The sequence below is a fragment of the Cricetulus griseus genome, assembly GCF_003668045.3.
Source record: "Cricetulus griseus strain 17A/GY chromosome 1 unlocalized genomic scaffold, alternate assembly CriGri-PICRH-1.0 chr1_1, whole genome shotgun sequence".
NCBI classification, from domain to species: Eukaryota; Metazoa; Chordata; class Mammalia; order Rodentia; family Cricetidae; genus Cricetulus; species Cricetulus griseus.
The window spans coordinates 83,921,045-83,946,769 of record NW_023276807.1 but is presented as its reverse complement, the minus strand read 5'-3'; the positions used below and the strand labels follow the sequence as shown (position 1 = coordinate 83,946,769).

Below are 25,725 nucleotides of genomic sequence, written 5' to 3'. Positions count from 1 at the left end.
TGTTACATGCAGGTTTTTGTGTAAATGCAGATTTTTATCAGGAGTGTGATGCTTGGTCATATATGGCTTGGAAGAAATTACAATCTGCTTTTCAGAGCAGCCATAGCACCTGTTACCTTCCGCTCAAGTGATAGTTTTTCTTCATCCTGGGTTAGTACTTGGGATTTTTCACTAATTCTCTTTTTACTTAATTTTGGAAAGCTACACACATTTTAAAAGCAATGGAGACCTGTTAAATCAATTTGAGTTTTGTTTAAGTAAATCTGCTTCATCGAGTGAGGCAAATGCCAAAATAAAGATGCCGGAGCCAATCATCCTTGTAAGAGAAAAAACCTTTGTTACCTCACTGATTAGAGGGTCACTCCACTGTCTTTTGGCCCTATACATCATAGCAGGAGCCAGTGTCAAGGTAAAGCACTCACCTTGAAGTTAGAAATCAAAAGAGGGAAGAGGGGATTCATGTCAGTGACCAGAAGGCTTCTCAGTAGGCTCCGCTGCTTGTAGTTCCCACACCCTGCTCAAACCTTCTGGACACTGACTTTGGGGGGTTGGGAAACATATTTAAAGTCCAAATTACAGAAAACCAACAACTACTAGCATCTACTATACACTTGCTCCAAGGTATGCTCTTAGAAGGTGGGGGAGGCCCCCTCCTGCTTGTGAAGGACTGGGGAGGCAAGTATGTGACGGGAAGCCTGTTCCTCAGATGTCAGCCCCAGGGCTCTACTAACTTATGAGCAATGGTGTCTGTTGGATGAGCCCTGAACCCCTAACAGGTGCTTAGATTAGGCACAGCTTTGACATGGACCACCCAGGTTGTGGGGGGAAAACCCAACCCTCAAAAGGGTAAAGAAGGAAGCCATTGACTGGAGCAGTGGAGGCTCAAGCCAGTTGCTTTGAGGAATAGGGAATGACATTTATTGACTGTTTGAGTCTCCAATGATGAGTTCAGATTACACCTGGGTCTAATAAAGAGGTAAGGATGAGGCTGGACAAGTTCTGCCCACATGTTCAGAACCAGGGTTGATTTCAAACCTTTAGATAGCAACTTAGCCCTTCCCAGTGGGCTCTGCTGACAAAGACTCCTGCCCAAAGTTACTGCCCAAGTTCAGCTCTAACCTTGTGTTTTCTTGATCTTGGTCCTTTTTTTCTTTCCTTTTCCCCCCTCAAGATTGGGTTTCTCTGTGTTGCCCTGGCTGTCCTGGAACTCTCTGTGTAGACCAGCCTGGCCTCGAATCCACAGAGATCCATCTGCCTCTGCCTCCTGAGGGCTGGGATAAATGGTGTGTGCCACCACCACCAGGCTGATCTTGGTCTATTTTAAGTCTAGGGTGGAAAACTCCATTTGCTGACAGTTGTGAATGTGGACAAAATTGTGTTTCTGTACAGTTAATGGGAATGTGGGTTTTCATCTCAAAGGAGCATAAGGGTTTGCTTATAACAAAAGAATTCAGCTTAAAAACAAAAGACCAACTCTTTCCACAAAGGTCAGGTTTTTGTTTTGTTTTGTCTTTTTCTGGAACAGCACAGAACTCTATGCTCAGGATTCCACGGAGCTACCGTGCTCTCAGGGAACTTTCTGTCCTCCAGACACCCTTCTCCACCCCAGCCCTTCCTGTTCGTCATCCCAGGGGGTATCTATTGTCCTCACTCCAGTTGCACTTTTAAAAAGTATTTATTTATACTGAACCCTACCTTGAAAAAGCTTTGAAGAAATTTAATAACTTATTAAGCAGGGTAACAAAATTGAAGTGTAGCTAAGAGGAACAGAAAAGTAGACAGGACCAAACAAGCCTTTGCCTTAAGGAGCACTTACAGCATCCAATCAAAAAGACAACACTTTGTAGATAGCGTCTGATTTTTCCCGTGTGATGCTGTCACAGTGTCACAGCGTGTACTCCCACATTTCCATGTCACTATCTTGTTTTCCAGTTACTGACTTCTCACTGGCTTATCCACTTAACAAACATTTGAAAAGGGCTTTTCCAGTTGTTCGGCTCCATGTAGGCTGGACTTTGTCAAAAATCTAAGGTGATGTTCTAATTTCCATGGTGTTTGAAGGTGGGGCCCATGGGGGTTGAGGTGAGAAGAGGGTAAGACAGTATGTGAGGAACCCTGCCCCCCAAGTGAGGGCTTGTGAGAAAAACTACCGGCAAACCAGGAAGAGCCTCTGCAAGGAATTAAAAAGCTGGTACTTTCTAGATGTCAAAACTATGAGAAGTAAATATGTATGATATGAGCTACATAGCTTATGGCACATTATTGTAGCATCCACAGCTAAAACGGCAGAACCAAACAAGAACACACATACATGGAAGCACTCTTGTTAACAATGGCTATCTGAGGGCCTCGCCTCTCCTGTGTACTGCATCTGGGGTATAGTGGAGACAGAAATACTGGTTTAAATTTGCTGAGTGCTATGGTGGTTTGAATGTTTTAGTCACCAGGGAGTGGGACTCTGCTAGGATTATAAGGATTAGGAGGTGTGGCCTTGTTGGAGGCAGTGTGTCATAGGTTATGGGCTTTGATGTTTCAAAAGCCCATGCCAGGCCCAGGTTCTCTCTGTCTGTCTGCCTCCCCTCTCTCTCTTTCTCCCTCCCTCCCTTCCTCTTCTTGGCCTGCAGATCAGGATGTAGCTCTCAGCTACTGTTCCAGCACTGAGAATGCTACCATGATCCTCTCCATGATGATAAAAATAGATTGGCCTCTGAAACCATAAGCCAACCCCCAAATAAATATTTTGTTGTTTTCAAAATATTAATTGCCTTGGTCGTTGTCTCCTCGTAACAATAGAACAATGACCAAGATAGAAGTTGGTACCAGGAGTGGAGTATTGCCGTGTGAAGCCTGAGCATGCTGCTTGTTGGCAGAATGTATATTTTTAGTCTTTGAACTAGAAAAGCAGTTGATGCTTTAAGTGGGGCTTAATGGGCCATTCTAGCAGAAGCATGGAAGACAGTGGTGCTGAAGTATGACTGCCTCGCTTAAGAAGTTTCAGAGGGGAATAATATTAATGGCCTAGAGAATGCTTTTAGGATATCTTGGTAAAGATTGTGGCTGCTTTCTGCTCTTGTCTGAAAAATATGCCTGAAGCTAAACTGAAGAATTTTTGGATTAATGGTGTTGGCAGAGAGGATTTCAAGACAGCCTAGCATTGATTGTGCCATGAGATTATTAGTAATCACTCTAAAAACAACAACAACAACCCCCCCCCCAGATTTCTGTTTTACTTATTTATGGGAGTGGGGACATACATGCAGTGGCATTCCTGTGGAAGTCAGAGGACAACTTGTGGGAGTTGTTGCTTTCCTTCCACCAAGTGGGTCCTGGGGATCGAACTTGTTTTTAGGATTAGTGGCAATCACCTTTACCTGCTAGCTCAGTCGTCACCCTTATGCAGATCTATAATGAAAAGAAGAGAGCTGGACAAGGACAAATACAATGTATATAGCTTGAGGAGACAAGGGGCACCAGGAAGTGCGATTCCTCTGCTGAAACAGATAAAATGTTTAAAGAAAAGCCTGATGCTAAATGGAATAAAGGGAGTGGTGCCCTCAGGGCAAGACTCCATACAGCTAAGCTTCCAGCTGGAGAAAAGGAACTAAAGAAAAGCTTAAATGAAGGTGTAGCACCAATTCTAATTGTTCTTCATAATAAAAGCCCAGACACAGAAATTGGGGTTAAGACTTAAGACCAGAGAAACAAAGCAGCCTGCCACTCGAGAGTTCTCACCTCTACCAATGCTCAGACCCAAGGGGCGATCCTGTCCTCAGACTGCATCTCCAGACTGCATCTGTCTCCACCAAACCTGAGACTGCACTGAGCTACTGTCTCCTCCGGCCTTATATTCCTCTCTAGTGCTGGGATTAAAGGCGTGCGATCCCAAGTGCTGAGATCACCTTTGTGTGAGTTCTGTTTCTCTTTTAGACTGGATCACTTTCGTATAGCTCAGGGTGGCCTTGAACTAACAGAGATCTGTCTGCCTCTCTCCTGAATGATGGGATTAAATGTGCCACCACTGCCTGGTCTCTGTGGCTAACTAGTGAGTCTAGTTTTGCACTCTGATGTTCAGGCAAGCTTTATTTGTTAGGTCACAAACAAAATATTACCACATGAAGGAAACCATCAACGACAGAAAGGTGATGAAAATGCAATCGAAAGCAGAGGCTGAGTTCCAGCCCTAATCAAGCAGTAGAACTTGACAGCTTTGGCCTTGTGATGCTGGCTTTAGAGTCAACAAGAAAGGGGCTGTGGAGTCTCTCTCCAAAGGTAAGGAATGCCTCTGAGGCCAAGTGTTTGTCAGGGGAATCTGTAGTTGTTTTTTGTTTTTTGTTTTTCTGTTTGGTGGCCCACTGCCCAACTCCCAAATAAATACATGGAGACTTATTCTTGCTTATGAATACCCAGCCTTAGTTTGGCTTATTTCTTGCCAGTTTTTCTAACTTAAATTATCCTGCTTCTCTTTAACTATGTTTTGCCTCTGGGCTTCTTACCTTTCTTAATTCTTCCCTTCTTACTCAGTGGCTGGTTGTGTGGTTGGATGGGTGGCTCCTGGCATCCTTCTCTCTCTTTTCTTTCTTCACTATTCTCTGAAGCCTAGATTCCTCCTCCTATTTATTCTCTCTGCCTGGCAGCCCTGACTATTTCTTTCCTCCCTAGCTATTGTTCATTCAGCTCTTTATTAGGCCAATCGGGTGTTTTAGGCAGGTAAAGTAACACAGCTTTACAGAGTTAAGCAAATGCAACATAAAAGAATGCAACATATCTTTGCAGCATTAAACAAATATTCAACAGCATAAAAGAATATAATACATCTTAAACTAATATTTCACAACAGGTGTCCCTGCATAGAAGCCTAGAGAAGCCATCGTGTGAAGCTGTGACAGAGAAGACTGGATTACCTTGGAGACCCCAAGATGTTGGAGATGCCAGAGTCATGTGATACCTGCTGAAGAGAGCTGCTAACCGGGAGTGGAACCAGCCCAAGAGAAACAAGTGTGTTGCAGTCAACAAAGCTGAAAGGAGTTAGAGATCTGAAGAGCACTTTGACATCAGACATGGAGATGCAGAATTTGGAGTTTTCCCTGCTGGTTTTAGGTCTTGCTTTTTGGTCCAATATTTCCTTACTATGCCCCCTTTCCTCCATTTTAGAATTGTAATGTGTATCTTGTACCATTATATGTTAGAAATATGTGATCTGCTTTTTGATTTTACAGGGGTTATAGTTAAGACATTGCCATGAGTCTCAGAGACTTTGACTTTGGACCTTTACACAGTGTTGAGATTGTGAAAGACTAAAGGGACTTTTTCAGCTGGACTAAATGCATTTTTGCATTATGATATGACTACAAGTCTGGGGAACCACGGAGTGGAATATGGTGGTTTGAATGAGAAGGGCCTCCATAGGTTCATATATTTGAATGCTTAGTCACCAGGGAGTGGAACTCTCTAATAGGGTGTGATTGGCTATTCTTGGTTGTCTGGAATAAGCTAAAATCCAAAAATGGAGGGCACACCTGTGAGAGATTATTTTTGCTTGGAGTGGGTGAATCCACTTCTAGTCCGGACCTTTGAGGTAGGAAGACATACACCTTTGATCCAGATCTTGAGCAGGGAAGATACACCTTTAACCCAGGCCACACATTCTCCTGGACACCTATATAAGGACAAGGAAGAAGGAAGCTTTTGCTCTTTGCCTGCTTGCCATCGCCTTGCTAGCACATATGTTGTAGGATATTTTTTCACTGTGTGAAGATGTATTTCTGTAACTGGTGTAATAAAAAGCTGAATGGCCAATAGCTAGGCAGGAGGTATAGGTGGGATTTCTCGGGAGAGAAAGAAAGAAGAGGAGGAATGTAATAATAAGTCTTTCCGCTGAAGCCACCCAAGCCCTGCTGCCATGTGGGTGCTTTCCACCAGGCCCCCCGAGTTCTGCCCACTACCACATTAAGATCCCAAGTAACACAGAGAGACTTTTATTAGGTACAAATGCTTGGCCAATGACTAGGATTTCTCATCTGCTAGCTCAGTCTTAATTATCAACCATAATCATAAGACTTATCTTATGGAGGATGCCGGGGGAATGCATCCTGTCTTCCTGGTAGTCACATGGTGACTCCACAGAGAGGAGAAGGAAGAGGAAGAGCAAGAGAGTGATTTCCTTCTTCTCCCTGCATATATTCTGAGTCTGCGTGCTATGTCATTTCCTGCCTGGATCTCTACTACATTTCCCAGAATCCTCCTTGACTCCTAGTCCCACCTATCTTACTTTCCTATTGGCCAACAGTACTTTATTTATCAACCAATAAGACAAACATATACACAGAAGGACCTCCCCCATCAGAGGAATGTAGGTGTGTGGGAAACACCAGAGAGGAAGCGAGGTGCAAGATGGAAGAGAGGTATTGCCATGTGATAGAATGTAGATTAATATAAATGGGTTAATTAAAGTTATAAGAGAAAGATAGAAACAAGCCTAAGCTATAGGCTGAACTTTCATAATTAATAAGTCTTTGTGTCATTTGGGAGCTTGCTGGTGGGACAAAGACTCACTACACACATCCACTCCTTCACAGGCATTGGAGCCTACTTCTTTGGGATTCCACCACATACTGAAAAACAGCTGATACTTCCAGCATCGTAGCCTGGACAACTACTGGATCCTTGCACTTTCCATTCACAGCCATCCTTTGTTAATCATTCCAATAATCTATATGTGTGAGAGAGATTCATTCTGTAAGTTCTATTCTCTAGAGAATCCTGACTAATACATAGAGTTAGAAAGGCTAGGAGCTATTGCCTTGATGGAGGAAGTATGTCACTTGGGGTAGGCATTGAGGTTTCAAAAGCTCATGCCAGGCCCAGTCCGTCTCCCATCTCTGTCTCTATCTCTGTCTCCTGTTTTTCTTCCTTCCTCCCTCCCTCTCTCCCTCCCTCTGCCCCCCTTCTCACTCTGCAGATCAGGATGCATCTCTCAGCTACTGTTGCAGTGCAACGCATGCTGCTATGATCCCCACCATGACAATAATAGATTAAACCTCTGAAACTGTAAGCCAGCCCAATTAAATGCTTCCTTTTATAAGAGTTGTGGTCATGGTGTCTTCTCACAGCAATAGCGCACTAAGACAAATTCCTTCTCTGAGAAAGATATTGTTCTTAGGCTTTGGAATATGCAGAGGTAAAAGACAAGGGTTAGTGACCAGCACCCTCTACATATTTCTTATAGTAATGGGAATGCTTTGGGAATCAGTTTCTTATAGAATTCAACATAATCTCATTCCTCAACATTTACCTGAGAGCTAAAACTTTGTGTTCATGCAAACACTTGTATGATAATGTATAGTGCCTTTGTTTATTGTGGCATAACTCGACTTTCAGCTGATAACTGAATAAACAGAAAGTAGTGTATTCAAACAATGGAATATTAAATAGCAATAAAAAGGATCACGCTATTGGTATATGCAAAAACCTAAGTGATTTCCACACAACTCTCTGGACTGTACCCATGACCACCTTCAAGGAGGTGAATGTGTTTGGCTTCCTGGAGTTGGACCAGGCTGTGAAGGAGCAGAAGGGTAAGACCATTTCCACCTACTTCAGAGGTTCTAAGGATGTGGAAGAGAAGGGCCTGGACTGTGTGGAAGCTGAGTCAGTCGTTGGAGAGGGGCTGAAGCATGTTACTGAAGACTGTTCATTTACTACCAAGTAGGAGACAGATCTTACTGGAAAGACCCAAATAATGACTTCAGACAAAAGCTGAAAGTAACTGCAGTGACTACACTACTTAAATATGGAACACCCCCAAAACTTGTGAAATCTGAGTGCCTTCAGGCCAACCTCATGGAAATGATGTTCTCTGAAGATTAAGATTTGCTGATGCACTGGGCGGTGGTGGCGCACGCTTTTAATCCCAGCACTTGGCAAGCAAAGGCAGTCAAATAGGTGAGTTCGAGGCCAGCGTGGTCTAGAGAGGGAGTTCTAGGACAGCTAGGGCTACACAAAGAAACTCTGTCTCCAAAAACAAATAAGCAAACAAAAGATTTGATGATCACAATTGTGTGTTGATTTCCTGGTTTGCTTAAAAGAAGCCACATACTTGCTTTTAATTGATCAGTGTATGTCTAAACAATAAAGAATCAAAATAGAAAAAAAACAAAACTAAACTAAACTAAGTGAGCCAGGTGGTGGTGGTGGCGCATGCCTTTAATTCCAGCACTTGGGAGTCAGAGGCAGGCGGATCTCTGTGAGTTTGAGACCAACCTGGTCTACAAGAGCTAGTTTCAGCAATAACTGGAATGAGATATTCTTTGGAAATAAAGTCACAGTGGGTCAATACTAACAGTTCTTACAGTTACTAAAGGCTCTTATATTCCCTCGTCAGCTTTCTGTTAATGTGACTGAGTACCTTGGAGACTCACTTTAAAGAAGGAAGGTTTATTTTGGCTTACAGTCCATAGTTCCTTAGTGGGGCTGCTATTAGGCCTATAGCAAGGCATAGGGGCAGGGCCTGCAGAGGAAAAGCTACTCACTTCCTGGTGACTGGAAATAGAAGGGGGCACAGAACAGGTCAAAATATTCCCTTAAGGCCAAAGGCCTCTATGTAGGCCTATCTCATAAAGTTTCTGCTGCCTTCCAGAAACACTATCAGCTGATGAGCCTGAGCCTGTGGGGGCATTTCAGATCCAAATTATAATACAAAGTCATATGGGAATAAAGTGCCTCGAGTCCTCATAAGGCAGTGGTTCTCAACTCTCCTAATGCTTCGACCCTTTAATACAGGTCCTCGTGCTGTGGTGACCCCCCAACCATAAAATTATTTTCATTGCTACTTCATAACTGTAATTTTCCTACTGTCATGTATCACAATCTAAATATCTGATATGCAGGCTATCTGATATGTGACCCCTGTGAAAGAGTTGTGTGACCCCCTGTGGGTCACACCCCACAGACTGAGAATCACTATATAAAGAGACATCAAGGGAGAATACTGTGTGACAATGGAGGCAGGCTTCAGAGTTCCACCACTGTGTGCTAAGGAATGCCAAGGTTTTTAGTGACACTAGAAGCTCAGAGAAAAGAATGGAACAGCTTCTCCCCCAAACCTTGGAGTATGTGTCCCTCTCAACAGCCTGATAATTATGAGGCATGAGGCAACAAATGTCTATTGTTTCAAGGTGTCCAGTTTGTGGTATTTTGTTACAACAGCCCAAGTGAGCTAGAATACTGACTGGAAAGATGCCAGTCACAAAAGGCAGTGGCCTGTAAGTGCCATCTCTATGAGAGGGTGGGATGGCAAAGAAGGAATGGAGTATGGGCAGTGGTGTCTGGGGCAGGAGGAGGGAAGGACTGCAAGGAGAAAGATTTGGGTCATGATAGCATGCCCTGAGGCTGGGCTGTGGTAATGCTACTGAATGTGATGGCCGTTCGGAAAACCAGAACTGGGGCTGGCACTCACGTGATGAGGTCCTGGGTTCAAGCCCTAATACTAGTATAAGTTAGTAAATAAATCTCTAAACTTACCAGGGGTGGATTTTTATTCTATATAGAGTATGCTTCAATAAATACGACCCCTCCACCAAATCCAAACACTAAAACCAAAGAAACACTCTTGTACTTTACATCTAGATACAAAGGCAGCTGCCTTCTCACTGTTTGCTTTATGTACTATACCTAAGTGATTACGGCTGAGTCATTTGAAATGAGTTGCAGACATCAGGGCAGTTTATCACTAAACATTTCAATACACATCTCTTTTTAAAATTTATTTTTTATTTTTTACATTTCAATCTCAGTTCCCCCCTCCCTCCTCTCCTTCCACTCTCCCCTCCTTACACGCCTCCTATCTGCTCCTCAGAGAAGGTAAGGTCTCTTCTAGGATGTCAACTAAGTCTGTCCCATTACTTCGTTGAGGCAGGATCAAGGCATCCCCCACCCCCGCACCCATGTCTAGGCTGAGCAAGGTATCTCTCCATACAGAATGAGCTCCACAAAGCCAGTTTATGCTTTATAGTTAGATCTTGGTCCCACTACCAGTGGCCTCATGTATTGCCTAAGCCACACCATTGGCACCTGTATTCAATGGTCCTAGTTCAGTCCTATGCTGGTTCCCCAGTCGACAGTGTAGAGTCAGTGATCTCTCACTAGCTCTGGTCAGCGGATTCTGTGGGTTTCCCCATCATGGTCTTGACTCCTTTGTTCATAATATCGCCCCTCCCTCACTTCAATTGTACTCCAGGAGCTTGGCCAAATGGTTAGTTTTAGATCTCCACATCTGCTTCCATCTGTTTCTGGAAGAGGGATCTAGCTCCTCTGGGGGTGGATTGTAGGCTGGTTATACTTTGCTTTATGTCTGGTTTTCACTTATGAATGAGTACATTCTATATTTGTCTTTCTGGGTCTGGGTTACCTCACTCAGGATTTTTTTTTTCTAGTTCTGTTCATTTGCCTGCAAATTTAAAGATGTCATTGTTTCTTACCAATGAGTAGTGCTACATTTTGTAAATGTACCACATTTTCTTTATCCTTTCTTCAGCTGAGAGGCATCCATGTTGTTTACAAGTTCTGACAATTACGAATAATGTAGCTATGAACATAGTTGAGCAAATGTCCTTGTGGTGTGAATGTGCCTCCTTTGAGTATATGCCCAACAGTGGTATTGCAGGGTCTTGAGGTAAGTTGATTCCTAATTTTCTGAGAAATCACCATACTGATTTCCATAGTGTTGTACAAGTTTTCACTCCCACCAGCAATGGAGAAGTGTTCCTCTTATTCCACATCCTCTCCAGCATAAGTTGTCATCAGTATTTTTGATTTTAGCCATTCTGATCAGTGTAAGATCAGAGTGGTTTTGATTTGCATTTCCCTGATGACTAAGCATGTTGAACATTTTCTTATGTGTATTTTGGCCATTTCAGATTCTTCCATTGAGAATTCTCTGTTTAGATATGTATCCATTTTTTTTTTCAAGACAGGGTTTCTCTGTGTAGCTTTGGAGTCTATCCTGGCACTCGCTCTGGAGACCAGGCTGACCTCGAACTCCTGCCTCTGCCTCCCGAGTGCTGGGATTAAAGGCGTGTGCCACCAATGCCCGGCCTGTATCCATTTTTTAAATTGAATTATTTGGCAGTTTTGTTGTCTATTTGGTGTCTAGTTTCTTGAGTTCTTTGTATATTTTGGAAATCAGTCCTCTCTCAGATGTGGGGCTGGTGAAGATCTTTTCCCATTCTGTAGGCTGCCATTTTGTCTTATTGACCATGTTCTTTGCTTTACAGAAGCTTCTCAGTTTTAAGAGTATAGGCATCTTATCTGTGGACAGAAGCAGAAAGAAGGAAGCTTGAGGCGTGGCTTCTGTTTGTGCGCTCTTTCTGGTGGGTCAGCTAATCCTGCAGGAAGGGCAGAACACACTCCCGCAGTTCTTTGTATTTTTCTGTGTGAGTGTTCCCCCAATAAACACCCATTTATCATTTATCTTGGGTCTAATGAAATCTTTACATCTATGCCTTCATAGGAGGTCCCATTTATTAATTGTTGCTCTTAGTGTCTGTGCTATTGGTATTATATTTAGGAAGTGGTCTCCTGTGCCTATGTGTTCAAGGACACTTTCAAGGGGACACTTTCTCTTCTATGTGTTTCAGTGTGGATGGATTTATGCTGAGGTCTTTGATGCATTTGAAATTGAGTTTTGTGCATGGTGATAGATATGGATCTATTTGCATTCTTCTACATGTTGACAGCCAGTTATACCAGCACCATTTGTTGAAGATGCCTTCCTTTTTCCACTTTATATCTTCAATACACATCTCTTAAGAATAATATTTTTCTTCATATCTAAGAAAAGCAACAATAACACCAATTGTTTAATTCCAGAGCCCAACCTTCTCAATTAAACTCAAAATGTTTTGTTGTTTGTGTTTTGTTTCTATTTTGTTTTTGGTTTAGTTTCCTCTTTCTAACCAGGTTTTAGTCAAGGATCATAAGATGCATTTGAAGCTGGGAGTGGTGTATGACTGTAACCCCAGGACTTGAAAGGTGAAGGAGTGAGAATCATGAGTTGGGGGCCAGTATGGCTGTGTAGGGGGACAGCATCTCAGAAACCCAAATCAAACAAAAATATATTTGGTTGTTATTTCTCTTCAATCTCTTATTCTAAAACAGAGGTTCTCAACCTTCCTAATGCTGGGACCCTTTAATACAGTTGCTCATTTTGTGATCCCCAACTTTAAAATTATTCTCATTGCTACTTCATAACTGTAATTCTTCTACTGTTATAAATCATAATGTAAATATCTGTGTTTTCTGATGGGTTATTTGACCCAAAGGGGTTGAGACCCACAGGTTGAGAACTGTTGATGTTGAATGATCTTTGTGTTTGTTTTTTTTTTTTTCCCATCACCATTGATCTAAAAGAGTTTGCTTAATGCCCAGCAGTCTGCATTTGTCTGAAGTTCTTTATGGTGTTATGAAATGTTCTCCTCTGCCCTTGGGTTCCCCATAAAGTAGTCATTAGGACTAAAGGCTTGATTAGATTCAAGGTAACCACTTTGGTCAAGAATTAACCACAAGTACTGGAAGTTCTTTGTCATCTTACTTCTATTATTATTATCTTTTTGTCTTCCTAAAGACCATTTTTCTACCCTTTCCTCTCTCGTTGCATAAAGTTCTTGTGTGTCTGTGCAAGTCAGTCTTGCAGATAGTCTGGTATATCAGCTAGATACGGAGTCACAAACATCAATAAGATAGTTCTAGAAATAGCCTGTAATATGTTGTCCTGGCTAGTTTGATATAAGCTAGAGTCATCTGAGAGGAGGGAACCTCAGCTGAAATTGCCTCAGTAAATCCCAGCTATAGGCAAGCCTGTAGGCCATTTTCTTAATAAGGAAGGGCCCAGCCCATTTTGGGTGGGGACACCTGTGGGTTCTGGGGTGCTATAAGCAAGCAGACTGAGCAAGCCATGAGAGCAAACCAGTAAGCAGCACCCCTCATGGCCCCTGCATCAGCTCCTGTCTCCAGGTTCCAGCTTGTTTCATACTCTTGCTCTGGCTTCCCTCAGTGGACCGTGATTCAGCATATGTAAGCCAAACAAATCCTTTCCTCCCCAAGCTGTTTTTGGTCATGGTGTTTCATTGCAGTGAAATAGTAACCTCAACTAAGACATATATGCTATTAAAAAGCCACTTGACTGACTGTGGCAGGAAACCTGATTGGAGTCTTTGCCGTGAGGACTGAAGGGTGGGCAGGGGTCACAGAGGTGAATGAAATGGGTGTGGAAGAGAAGTGAGAAATGGAGCATCTGGAGAAGGGCTAAAGAAGCTCACGGGAGGACAGAGATTGATTCCAGTCCCCTGGGGCAGAGCCCAGGAGGAAACTGCCTACGTGCTGGGCCTGGAGACTCAGAGAGACTGCTTCCCTGAGAATGGCGGCTAAGCTGAAGCCTGAAGAGTGATCACAGCAGAGTGGGTGAGTACAGGGAAGATGGGGACACCCACAGCAGAGGAGAGAGTTGCCAGAATTAAATCTGTGGAGAAATTATGCCTGAGAAAATGATGGCATATTCTTGACAACATTTTAGTCTCACATCTAACTTCTGGTTTACTGAGGATAGAGGAATTTTATTGAGGATACAGGAATTTTAAATCACACTGATTTGATGGAAAACTGTTACCATAGGCTCAAAATATGTAGCTCAAGGGGAGAATACCTGCCTAGCTTGCACAGGGCCCTGGGCATGGCACACATGCACAAGCTCTCACTAGAGAAACTGACTTAGAATTATTGTCTGACAAAACCAGATGATAGGAACTGTAGGTCCTGCCCGACATGGTGGTGCATGCCTTTAATCACAGCACTAGGTAGACAGAGGTAAGAGGATCTCAGTGACTTCAAGGCCAGTCTGGTGTACATAGCAAGTTCCAGGACAGCCAGGACTACATACAGGGAGATGTGTCTCAAACCGGACTCTCACACACACGCCCCCAAAAGAACTATGGGTCCTTAAGAAAAGAGTGTTACCTGTATTAAATATGTAAGGTCTTAAAAAAAAAAAGAAAAGAAGGGATTTTGAGAGCCCATCCCATGTGAAGGGATGCTCTCTTGGCCTGGACACATGGGGAAGGGCATAGGCTTGGCCCAGGATGATGTGGTAGACTTTGGGGAGCCCCTTTTGAGGGCCTTACCCTGCCTGGGGAGTGGAGGGAGGATGGCTAGGGGCAGGTGGGATGTTGGGGGGAGGGGAGGAAGAGGGAGAAGGGATTGACATGTGAAGCAAGCTTGTTCCTAATTTGAACTAATAAAAGAATAAAATAAAAAAATTCAACTTACAAAAGAAGAAAAAGAAAAAAAAGAAAGAAAAGAAAAGAGTGTTACACCATTCCACTTCCCTGAATATTTAGGTTAGCTCAAGTGGTTCAAACCAATTCTCCACTAAAATAAATGGCCTAACTATTGTTGCTTCTAAGAGTAATTATGATAATTAAACAACAACAACAACAACAACAGCAAAACCTTCCCCTAAGCCTGAAGAGGCAGAATCAGAAGCCAGTCCCAAGTTTCTGACTCAGGAGTACTGTTTCACTGCCCAGTATGGCACAGTGCCACTCCAGTAGTCACAGCAGTTCTGTGCAAGGCCCAGGAAGAGAAAGGCTTTTGGTAGCTAAGTCAATAGAAGAAACAAAATATTCTTTAATCTCAGTAAGGCCCAGGAGAGATGTCAGCAGGAGGTTAATGGGCCCAGCGTGAATGGTCTGGTTATTTTTAGATACTTGAAGGAGGCCTTAGTGGCCAGAATAATTCCTCTCCATATTTCTCACCTTCTGTCAGGAAAACTGTTGTGTTAGAGGCAAGGAACCAAAGCATCTAGAACCTCTGGGAGAAGGCACCATGGGGTGCAAAAGAGAAAGGGTCTACAGGACAGGGAACTTGAGAGGGGGCAGGAGACATTTGGGGGTGTTGCTAGCCAGAGATTGGCTATAGTGCCATGGCCTCCAGCCAGGTTGCACATGACCTTCAGGCTGAAGACCTTCGAGAGCTCTCAGATGTCCTTTCCATACACTCTGGGGTGGTCAGAAAGAGATTACAAAGCCCGAGTCATCCATCCCCTTCCAAGATTCAGATTCTCAATGACCAGTTGGAAGATAGTGGTGTTGAGAACTGTACCCGGGGGTTTCCAGTGCCTTCCGTTAGAGGTGAGCATGGTACTAGCTGCTCTAGATAATGTTATCTTTAATCCTCTCAACAATCCACAGAATGAGGTCACTGAAGCCTAGGGAGGATTCATGAGGATCACAGAGCTAACAAACCAAGACTAAAAGATAAACTTAGGTACACTGAAATTTGAAAGGGTTTATGTGAGCAGTGATTCATGAACCACACAGTGCCAAACCACAGAGGGAAAACTTAATAAAATGTTCACAGAAGCAAGACAGAATATTGGCTGGTTAAGGGGAACATCCCTAGTTAGGAGTAAGCTGGAAGTTTCTGGACAGTGAGTTTCTGGGTAGGATCTGTTACAGTGTTTTAAGCTTTGTTTTTCTAAACTGTAAAGAGTGAGGTGCCTTCTGTTCCATCTCAGTCAAAGCACCTTCCGGTTATTTTAAATACAAAGTTTTCAGTTGTACCCTGTGATTCTGATACAAGTAAGTCAACAACAGTGCCTGTCAAACTCTCTGTGAGGAGGATTTTTTTTTTATTTCCACCTCATCATAGATTGATAAATAAAGTACAAAATGAAATAAAAGACACAGAAATACAAGCTAACATAAGTTATTCAACAGACTGTGTGGTAATGTTTCTAAACATGGATGCTTGCACAAATCTCATATACAGCATTAGAACTGACATCCTAGGCAGGAGGGTACATCTGACTCATTTCCAGAATTTTTCCCCCCAAACATATGTGCCTGCTTTTTATGCCAGATGATTCAGCAGGATTGGCATGTCCAGCAGATACTCCTCAGGGGATTGTGATGTCCATCCACAGTTAAGAACTCTCTGAGTACTGAAGGGACTGCTCAGCAGTTAAGAACATGTGGGTTCCCGGCACACGTTGGGAGGCTCCCAACCTCCTGTAACCCAGATGCAAAGGGGTCTGGCACCTCTGGCCTCTATGGACACTCATTCACGTATACATACTCACATTCAGACACTTAGACACATGCACACATAATTAAAATCTTTTAAAAGAACCTTTCACTGCTTCAACACATTCCAAAGCTGTTGTTTTCATCTTGGTGTCCAAAGAAGCAAGGGCCTCCTTAAGCCAGGAGTGAACAAGGATGGGAATTGGGAAGCTGGGACAAGAATGCTAGGGAATGTAGGAATATTGAAGTCACCCTCCATAACCTCTGTATTGTTATCTGGTACTATTTCAATATCTTTTCAGGGTAAAGTTTCCGATGTCTGGGACTGAAAGATGCTGTCTTAATGGGGAAAGGTGTCAGGTCTAATGACCTAAGTTGCATCTTTAGGACCCACATAGTGGAATTCAAGAGCAAACTTCTGCAAGTCATCCTCTGACTTCCACACATGCACACAATAACACACAAATGAGTGTTATAAGAATTATATATATTGGTGTCTGGAAAGGCTCTGGGAATAAAAAGTCCATAATTCATCCTAAAAAATGATGAGTGTGCTCAGCAGCTGGTCATGTTCAGGAAGGAGCAGTTTGGAGAGAAGAAACACCCCACCATTTCAAACCAGGCTCAGCATTGCAAGGTAGCAGTCACTGGCAATCTTGGGGAAGTAAGCTGGAGGCAGGTACAGTACTTGCCCAGCGGACCTGCTGACCTCAGTGAGAGCAGGAAGCCCTGACGTGTCCCCCAAGGGGGAAAAAAACAGGCGACATGAGTCACCCCAACAGATCAATAGGACACTGGTGGGGAAACGAAAGACAGACTGAGCCAAAATACAATGTATTCTCTTCACTGCTCCCAGAAATTACTTTTTTATTGGTATCACTGGTACATATGTCAACTAAGTCTATCATAGTAAATGAGTTTCATGCACACAGTATGTCCTTTTCTCTTCCTCCACCAGCCTTTTTGTTTGTTTTGTTTTGAGATGGGGTCTTATGTGGCTCAGGCCACCTCAAACTGTGTGTGCAGAGGATGGTTGTAAACTTCAGGTCATAAACTAAGATGACAAGCGTGTGACACATATCTGCTTTAGACCTCTGCCCTGCCCCTTCCTCTCCTCACCTTCTCAGACTGATGATTTCATTTTTAAATTTTGTTTGTTTTTTTTTTTTATTTTTCGGGACAGGGTTTCTCTGTGTAGCTTTGGAGCCTATCCTGGCACTCACTCTGGAGACCAGGCTGGCCTGGAACTCACAGAGATCCACCTGCCTCTGCCTCCCGAGTGCTGGGATTAGAGGTGTGTGCCACCAATGCCCGGCTATTTTTAAAATTTTAATGTTAATTTTTTTGTTGTTGTTTTGTTTTGTTTTAAAGCTAGGCTTGGTGTTGAACACACTCCGAAGACAGAGGCAGGCAGATGTCTGAGTTCAAGGTCACCTTGGTCTATAGGTTGAGTTCCAGGACAGCCAGGGCTACAGAGAGAAATGTTGTCTCAAAAACAAACAACAAAACAAAACAATTTTTAAAATTTATTATTTTATGTGTATGGGTGTTTTGTCTAAATATATCTTTATGTACCAGCAACATGCCTGGTATATGTAGGGGCCAGAAGAGGGCAGAAGAGGGTTTCAGATGCCCTGAAACTGGAGTTATATGGGTGCTAGGAATCAAACAAGGGTCCTCTGGAGAAGCAACCAGGGCTATTAACTACTGTAGTCGTAAAAGGAAGACTTTTTGATGAACAATTGTTTCTACACTACATCAAATTAATAAAAGACATAAAAAAGGAAAACAGGAAAGGGTGATTTTTGCAAAGAAGAAATAGTAAAAATGTGAAAAGATGCTCAACATTACTGACTGGAAAAACAACAAGAAACTTTTGCCTCAAATTGGCAAAAATGTGTATTATCAAATATTGTTCAGAGAAAACCCCCCATAAGCCACTTGTGAAAGTATAAATTGGTTGGGTTACTTTATAGGGCTTTCTCTGGGTATCTACCTGCACCCCAGGTTACAGAGCCCCGAGTACCAGCTTCTGAGAGCTGACTGTGTGTTAATATCACATAAGTAGTTTGCAGTCAGCCTCAGTGGAAGAATTCACAGCAAGACAATTAGAAAGGACTTCAACCTTTCTCCAGTGATTTTGGGAAGACAGTTGTTTAAACATTTATTATCAACACCCTGGCACCAAAAAAAAAAAAAAAAAAAAAAAAAAAAGCATGTAATCCATGCTCTAGTAGTTTGGCTTTAAAATTGTCTCCAAAGTTTCATGTGTTCAAACTTGGTCCACAGCTGGGTGAGCACCACTGGGAGGAGAGAGAGCCTTTAAGGAGTCAGTTGAGTGGGAGGAAGTAGGTCCATAGAACAGTGCTGTTAAATGGGATTGCGGGTCCTCAGAGTCAGCCTTTTGTCACTGTGACAAAATGCCCAAGACAATTGACACAGGAGGAATGGTTTATCTCAGCTTACAGTTCCAGAAGTTGATGGCTGCCTGGTTCTGTTGTAAGGGAAGAAGATAGGGAGGGGAATTTTACTTCATAGAAACAGGAACAGAAAGAGAAGGGGCCAGGTTCCTTTCCAAGCACGTCCTAACATCCCAACTTTCTTTCACCACTCTCTTCCTCAAGCGCTACTTTAAGAGACACGCACAGTTAATTGGCTAGACTTCCAGGTGCAAAGTGGGTGTGGCATTTGAGCCACAAAGAACAGCACAGCCTTAGTTAGCGTGGTAACCACTTCTCTCTGAGGGCTTACTCAAGGCAACAGGGACTTGCTGGGTCTTGCCTATCCACAAGTCCCTGTGTTTTGCCCAGAGGGGTTGAACACTGATTCTCCAAGGATGGGGATGAGGAGATGTCTCCAGCTCTTGAGGGTTCTTCAGAACCAAATCCCTTAGCTTTTTATTCCATTTTTCTGAGTGTATACTGGGAAAGGAGGGTGCGTTTGTTAAAGTTTGCACTGTCTTTCCTTACTTTGAAATGCTGCCCACAAGCACTGCCAACAGGACAGTGGATCCAGTCTCTGAAAGGGAGATGAGTGGTCCTAACAGCTCTTAATTGATTCCCCCAGATTATCTGGCTGTTTTTAACTCCTGACACTGGGGGTAACTTCTCCCTGAATTTCCTCATCATCTCAGGTGGTGGTACAACAGGCAGAAGACAGCTAGCTGATTGATGATTTAAACTGATCATAAATTAACCTGTAAAATGGTTCTTGGGGTCAAGGGTATCCTGGAAAGGCTCTCACTGCCTCTCACTGCCACTGAGCTAAATCCCCACCCCACAACTGTTCTGGGAATATTTGGAGCCTCATCTGGCCCAACATCCTGAGTCAGTCTGGCTCTAGGGAAGAAAGCAATGTTACATAGCTGGCTTGCCTTTTTGTGCCATAACTAGCTACTATGGTTAATAGGCAAATATCAATCCACTGAGCAAAATTTAGGATTTTGTTTTGTTTTGTTGTTTGATTTTTTGAGACAAAGTCTCTCTGTGTAGCCCTAGCTGTCCTGGAACTCATTTTGTGGAGCAGGTTGGCCTTGAACTAAGAGCTCTACTTGCTTCTGCCTCCCAAGTGTTGGGATTAAAGGTATGCACCATCACTGTCCAGCAGCCTTTTCTAAAAATAACTTAGTCCTTCCAGAAATTTGCTTGGGAGTCATAGCCATGGATCTCACTAGCTAGCATTGGTTCTTTTTTGTATGACTTCTTTTGTGGATGGGCCTTTGCAGTTCTCTCCAAGTAGCTACAAGATGACTGAAGAACACCTTTCTTGCCAGTTGGGCTGAAAAGGCCACACAGTTCCATGAAGTCTCCTCCCCAGGGAGGATTCAGGCCCTGGGGGTTCACTTCTTGTAGCTCCACTGTCAGCAGCTGCATGTTCTCTTAGCCAGTTCTGTTTGACTCTGTTTGGCTTCCATGGGAACACACCTTCTTTTCTCAGTTCTCTGCTTATAACTGCTTGTCACTGAGAACCTGAGCCTTGTATGATGAGATGGATAGGATGCAAGCAGATTTGTAAATACCCATCAGAGAAAAAAGAAGCATCTTCCATGATGTACACTCCTAAGAGTGTACTCCTTTCTCATCTGAAGACCCAGAGACATTATTTCCACTTTATTTTATTTATTTATTTATTTTTGGTTTTTCGAGACAGGGTTTCTCTGTGGCTTTGGAGGCTGCCCTGGAACTAGCTCTTATAGACCAGGCTGGTCTGAAACTCAGAGATCCTCCTGCCTCTACTTCCTAAGTGCTGGGACTAAAAGCATGCGCTACCACCACCCAGCCTATTTCCACTTTGTTTTCTTTATCCAGCTATACTCAGATTTGTCCTAATTTTTAAAAGCTTGCCTAAAAGCCTTTCTTGAAGGTCTGGGCATAGTGTATTAATAGCTCTCTAGAGCACCTCACTTTGGATGTACAAGGGTCTAGATCTGATTCCCAGGACAGAAAAACCAATCAAACCCTCAATCAATCACAATTAACCTACCTGCCTTCCTCCTGTCTTTTAAATCAAGTATGGTGACACACACTTGCAATCCCAGACCTGGGAGGCAGATTGCTAGCTCAAGACATGGGTTCCAGAATGAGGTCCTTTCAAAAATAAACTGAAGCCTCTCCTGCATCTAGGTCCCCAGCTCTGCTTTGTTGACACTCTCAACAGCAACTGTAGTTTTCACTACTCAGCTCAGAGCTTCGGTGGCTCCTGACTCATGGTACCTGTGAACGCTTCATATTGCTGAACTCAGCTCCCTGAAGACGGCTCCTAGCAGCAGCAGCAGCAGCAAACACTCCTCCCTGGACTGACTCTGAGTGACAGCCTGCTGAGAATGAAGTGAATTCCCTCATGGAGACCCCAGTAACCCAAAGTGAGCACCTTGGTTTTTGTTTGTTTTTTAACAAATGAAGAAAAGGTGTCACAGAGCAGTTAAGCTGACCAAAGTCACACAGTAACCAGAGTTTGACCCACTTCATTAGCCCTTGATCTCTACATGATGTCTTCTGAGTTGTTTTCCTTTTTGGAGACAGGATCTCACAAATCACACTCATGCCACATTGCCTAACCCTGGAAATTAGACTCGTCACTCCCGTCTTTAGATTAACAAACTGAGTTGACCCGAGGAGCCTGAGCAGCTTGATCCAGACCCAAGTCTATCAAATTCTGGCACTTTCTTTGCCTCACCAAATGGAAACCATGGATTTGGTTAATCCTCAATTCGATTACCTTATCTCTTGATGTTCATGTGTATAGATCTCCTCTGGAATATGTGGTTATGTGAAGGGAATTTTGGTGCTCAGTGCATGGGCAGAAGGTACACAAAGATGTTTAATAAGCGGTCCCTGCCCTTGAGAAGATCATAGCCCTAGGGAGGACACATGACAAGAAAGATGTATATTGATGTTTGGTAAGTTCAACAAGCACAGAGATGAGGTTCAAAGTGTTTCATATAGTTCACACATGAAATACATATGCAGACTCAAAGTGCTTCACATACCACACAGGAAATTCATATGTAGACTCAAAGTTCAGTTACTGGGCTGGGGAGATGGCTCAGCAGTTAAGAGTGTGTCCTTGTCTTCCAGTACCAACACCCCATCAGGTGGTTCACAACAACTTGTAACTCCAGGCCCAGGATTCAATGCCTCTGACCTGCTCAGGAACCTGCACACACATACATATATCCATACATAGATAAACACATATACACATAATGAAGAATAAATCTTTTATAAATTTAGTTTGGTGTTGGTTTGTTATGTGTGTGTAGGGGGGGTATGGGTGTAGGTGTGTACACCTGTGCATATAAACATAGACCTGATACTCAGGGTGTTCTGATCTACTACTCTTCACCCTTACCCTAATTTCTTTGAGTCAGGGATTCTCACTGAACCTGGAGCTAGGCTGGTAGCCAGCGAGTACCATTGACCCTCATGTCTCTACCGTCCAGGAGTTCATGGCCACACCCAGCATTTTTATGCAGTTGCTGAGAACCAAGCTCAGGCCGGCAGGCTTGCACAGCAAGCACCCTTACCTACCAAGCCATTTCTCCAGCACTCACTCTGTAAAGTTCTTAATCAATGGCTTTGTGATAGATATTTTTGAAAAAGTCTGCCAGAAGCAGGGTGGTGGTGGTGCATTGCTTTAATCCCAGCACTTGGGAGTTTGAGGCCAGCCTGGTCTACAGAGTTCAGTTCCAGGACAGCCAAGGTTGTTAACACAAAGAGACCCTGTCTTGAAAAACAACAAAACCAACAAACAAACAAAAAAAGAAAAAGAAAGAGAGCCCATCCCACGTGAAGGGATGAACTCTCAGCCTGGACACATGGGGGAGGGCCTAGGCCCAGCCCAGGATGATGTGGTGGACTTTGGGGAGACCCCATTGAGGGCCCTACCCTGCCTAGGGAGTGGAGGGTGGATGAGGTGGGGAGTAGGGGGGGCAGGGGGTGGGGGGAAGGGAGGGAAAAGGGATTGATATGTGAAGCAAGCTTGTTCCTAATTTGAACTATTTATTAAAAAATACAAAAAAAAAGAAAAAGAAAGAAAGAAAGAAAGAAAGAAAGAAAGAAAGAAAGAAAGAAAGTCTCCCAGAAAAGCAAGTTAAGACCATCCTGAGTATTTTGGCTCATTAGGTTAAAAGTACTTCCCAAGTTTGTTATAAATGGTTGTTATCTGTCTAGGTTGTCATGAAACCTTGGGGAACAGGTGGTTGCACATGTCTTGCTATCTGAAAACTCCTGACATTGAACAAAAGATTTTGAATGTTAATGTGTGGGGTTGTGTAGGGTTTTTCCATGGAAGAGAATTTGTAGTTTCACCAATTTAAATAAAAAAATTAATTTTATTTATTACTTATTTACTGTGTGCACGTAGAGGTTGGAGGACAACTTTTAGGAGTTGACACTTTCCTTCTGTCATGTGGGTCCTGGGGACGAAACTGAAGTTATCAGGCTTGCCAGCAGGCTCCACTACTTGCTGAGTCATCTCCCTGGCCCTCACTGGATTCTTAGATTTAAACTGTATCTATAAGAGCCACTAGAATAATGCTCTGTAGGTGTATCCACACATATAACTATATAAATGCACCTGTAAACCAAAATGTACACACACACACACACACACACACACACACACACACACACACACACACACACACACACTCATATCCACAGAAGCATCTGGAAGTATTTTAACCAATTGTTAAGAATAACTACTGGGGGAGGGAGAGAGGATTTTTTGTTTAGTACCTGTTTTTTTTTTTCAACTTAAAAAATTTGTTTTTATGTGTACATATGTGACTACAGGTGTGTATGTGTGTCATGTACATGCCAGGTGCCTACTGAGGTGAGAAGAGGATGTTGGGTCCCTGGAACTGCTGTTACAGACAGTTGTGAGCTGCCGTATGGGTGCTGGAAACTGAACGTGGGTCCTTGGAAGAGCATCAAGTGCTCTTAGTATCTGAGCCATCTCTCCAGCTCACCTCACCTCCCTCCATGGTTTTTTGTTTGTTTGTAGAGGAGGAAAAGAAAATTTACTTTTTGTTCTGTACCATCTTGGGTTGACTTAAAATTTAAATCCTGGAACTGGAGAGATGGCTCAGTGGTTAAGAGCACTGTTTGTGGATGTGTGTCTCTGCTTCCATCAGCCACTGGATGAGGACTCTAGGATAGCATAGAGAGTAGTCATCAATCTCACTCTAGGGGAAGGGCTTCTAGATCGTCCTCTCCTCCACTGCCCGGACTGTCAGATCGTGTCATCCTTGTAGGTCTCTGGAGATCTCCCTAGTTCTATATCTCTTCTCGGACTTATAGTGGCTCCCTCTGATATGGTATCTCTCATCCTGCTCTCTCTCCTCTATTCTTCCCCCAACTCATTATATCTGCTCCTCCATTTCTTCTCCTCTACTCTTATTCTTGTGCTCTTATTGTGGCAGCACCCACTCCCCTACCCTCATGCTCTCGATTAGCTCAGGAGTTCATGCCACTTCCCGTTCCTGGGGTCCATTTATCCCTTAGAGTCATTCATGATTTCTAGTTTCTTTGGGGAAGAGGATTATAGGCTGGTAAACCTTTGCTCTATGTCTAAAAATCATATATGAGTGAGTACATACCAAGTTTGTCTTTTTGTGATTGGGTTACCTCACTCAGGATGGTTTCTTCTATCGGGAACCTAGTTGAAGAGAGGGAGGAATGAAGAACGAAGGGGTCTGTACCAGGTTGGAGAAACCCACAGAAACAGTTGGCCTGAAAAAGGGAAAGCATATTGACCCCAGACGCTCTTTGGGAGGCCAGTACGGGACTAATCCAGCACCCCCCCCCATCATGGATGCCAATGGGGAGGCCCCTGCACTCCTGGGAGCCTCCGGAGGTGGACTGGCGTTTTGCCCTGGTGTGTGTGGGGGGGACTATGAGAGCCCATCCCACTTGAAGGGATGTGCTCTGTCTCTGGACACATGGGGAAGGGCCTAGGCCCAGCACAGGAAGATTTGGTGGACTTGGTGGAGCCCCGGTTGGGGGCCCCACCCTGCCTGGGGAGTGGTGGGTGGATGGGGTGGGGGTAGGTTGGAGGTGGGGGAGAAGGAATGGGGGTGAGGGGAGGGAGAGGGAGAGGGGAATTACATGTGAAACAAGCCTGTTCCCTAACTTGAATTAATAATAAGAAGAAGAATAAAAAGAAAAAAAAAAGAAAAAAAAAAAGAGCACTGTTTGTCCTTCCAGAGGACCCAGGTTCAATTCCAGCATCCACATGGCAGCTCACAACTGTCTGCAACTCTAGTTCCAAGGGACCCAACAGCCTCAGACAGATATACATGCAGGCAAAATACCAATGCACAAAAATAAAAATAAATGTTATATAAAATAAATAAAACATAAAGCCTTGTTTCATGAGCATGTGCAAACTGAAGTTCCAGAAAACTTGATCCCTTTTCTACTGCAGGGCAGGCAGGCAGGCCTTGCTGCGAAATAAGAGCACAGATGCTCCGGGGCTCACCAGGGACGATGCTAGAACTCATTAACAGCCGAGAGTTAAACTGTGTCCAGGAAGCCTGGTTGCCTAGGGAGGATAAGGACAGCCACCTGCCTGGGTACAGTGGACAGCCAGGAAGCCCCATTCATGTTGTACATTGCCCTCAGAGATGAGTGACACTGAGTGGGAAGTGAGACCAAGGGTGTCATAAATAGAACCAGGCTGTATAAAGATCAGTAGTAGCCTCAAGTACAGACAGACCTGATATGGACAAGAATGCAAATGACAGTGGCCCATGCCAGGTCCTCATGTGTCAACCAACATCCTCATTGCAAGGCATATCTAGACACAACGAGCAAGGACAAATTTATTTATTTATTATTTATTTTATGATTATATGTTTTTGTGACATCTCTGACAGGTAGAACAGAGATGGAAGACAGCAGCCCTGAAATGTCTTCCTGGCCATCCTGACCATGCCCTTGTACAAGTTTGCTGACAATCTATCCAGATGTTTCCTCATTTTTAACAAGAGGCTAAAATAGCTTCTGCCTGTTTCAACATCAGTCATTCTGAGATCTGTACCAATCCGTAGTCATGGTTCTGGATAGAGTATAAATAATAGAATAGCTTCACATTTCTTTAATATAAAAACAGCTGCCAGTACTTGGGAGGCAGAGGCAGGGGGATCTCT

The 25,725-nt window shown here is 43.5% G+C and overlaps 1 pseudogene; it reads left to right on the top strand.

Moving 5' to 3' along the window:
- The first annotated feature begins 7,147 nt into the window (after positions 1-7,147).
- LOC100766985 lies at positions 7,148-7,866 on the top strand (annotated as a pseudogene).
- Positions 7,867-25,725: the final 17,859 nt, after the last annotated feature.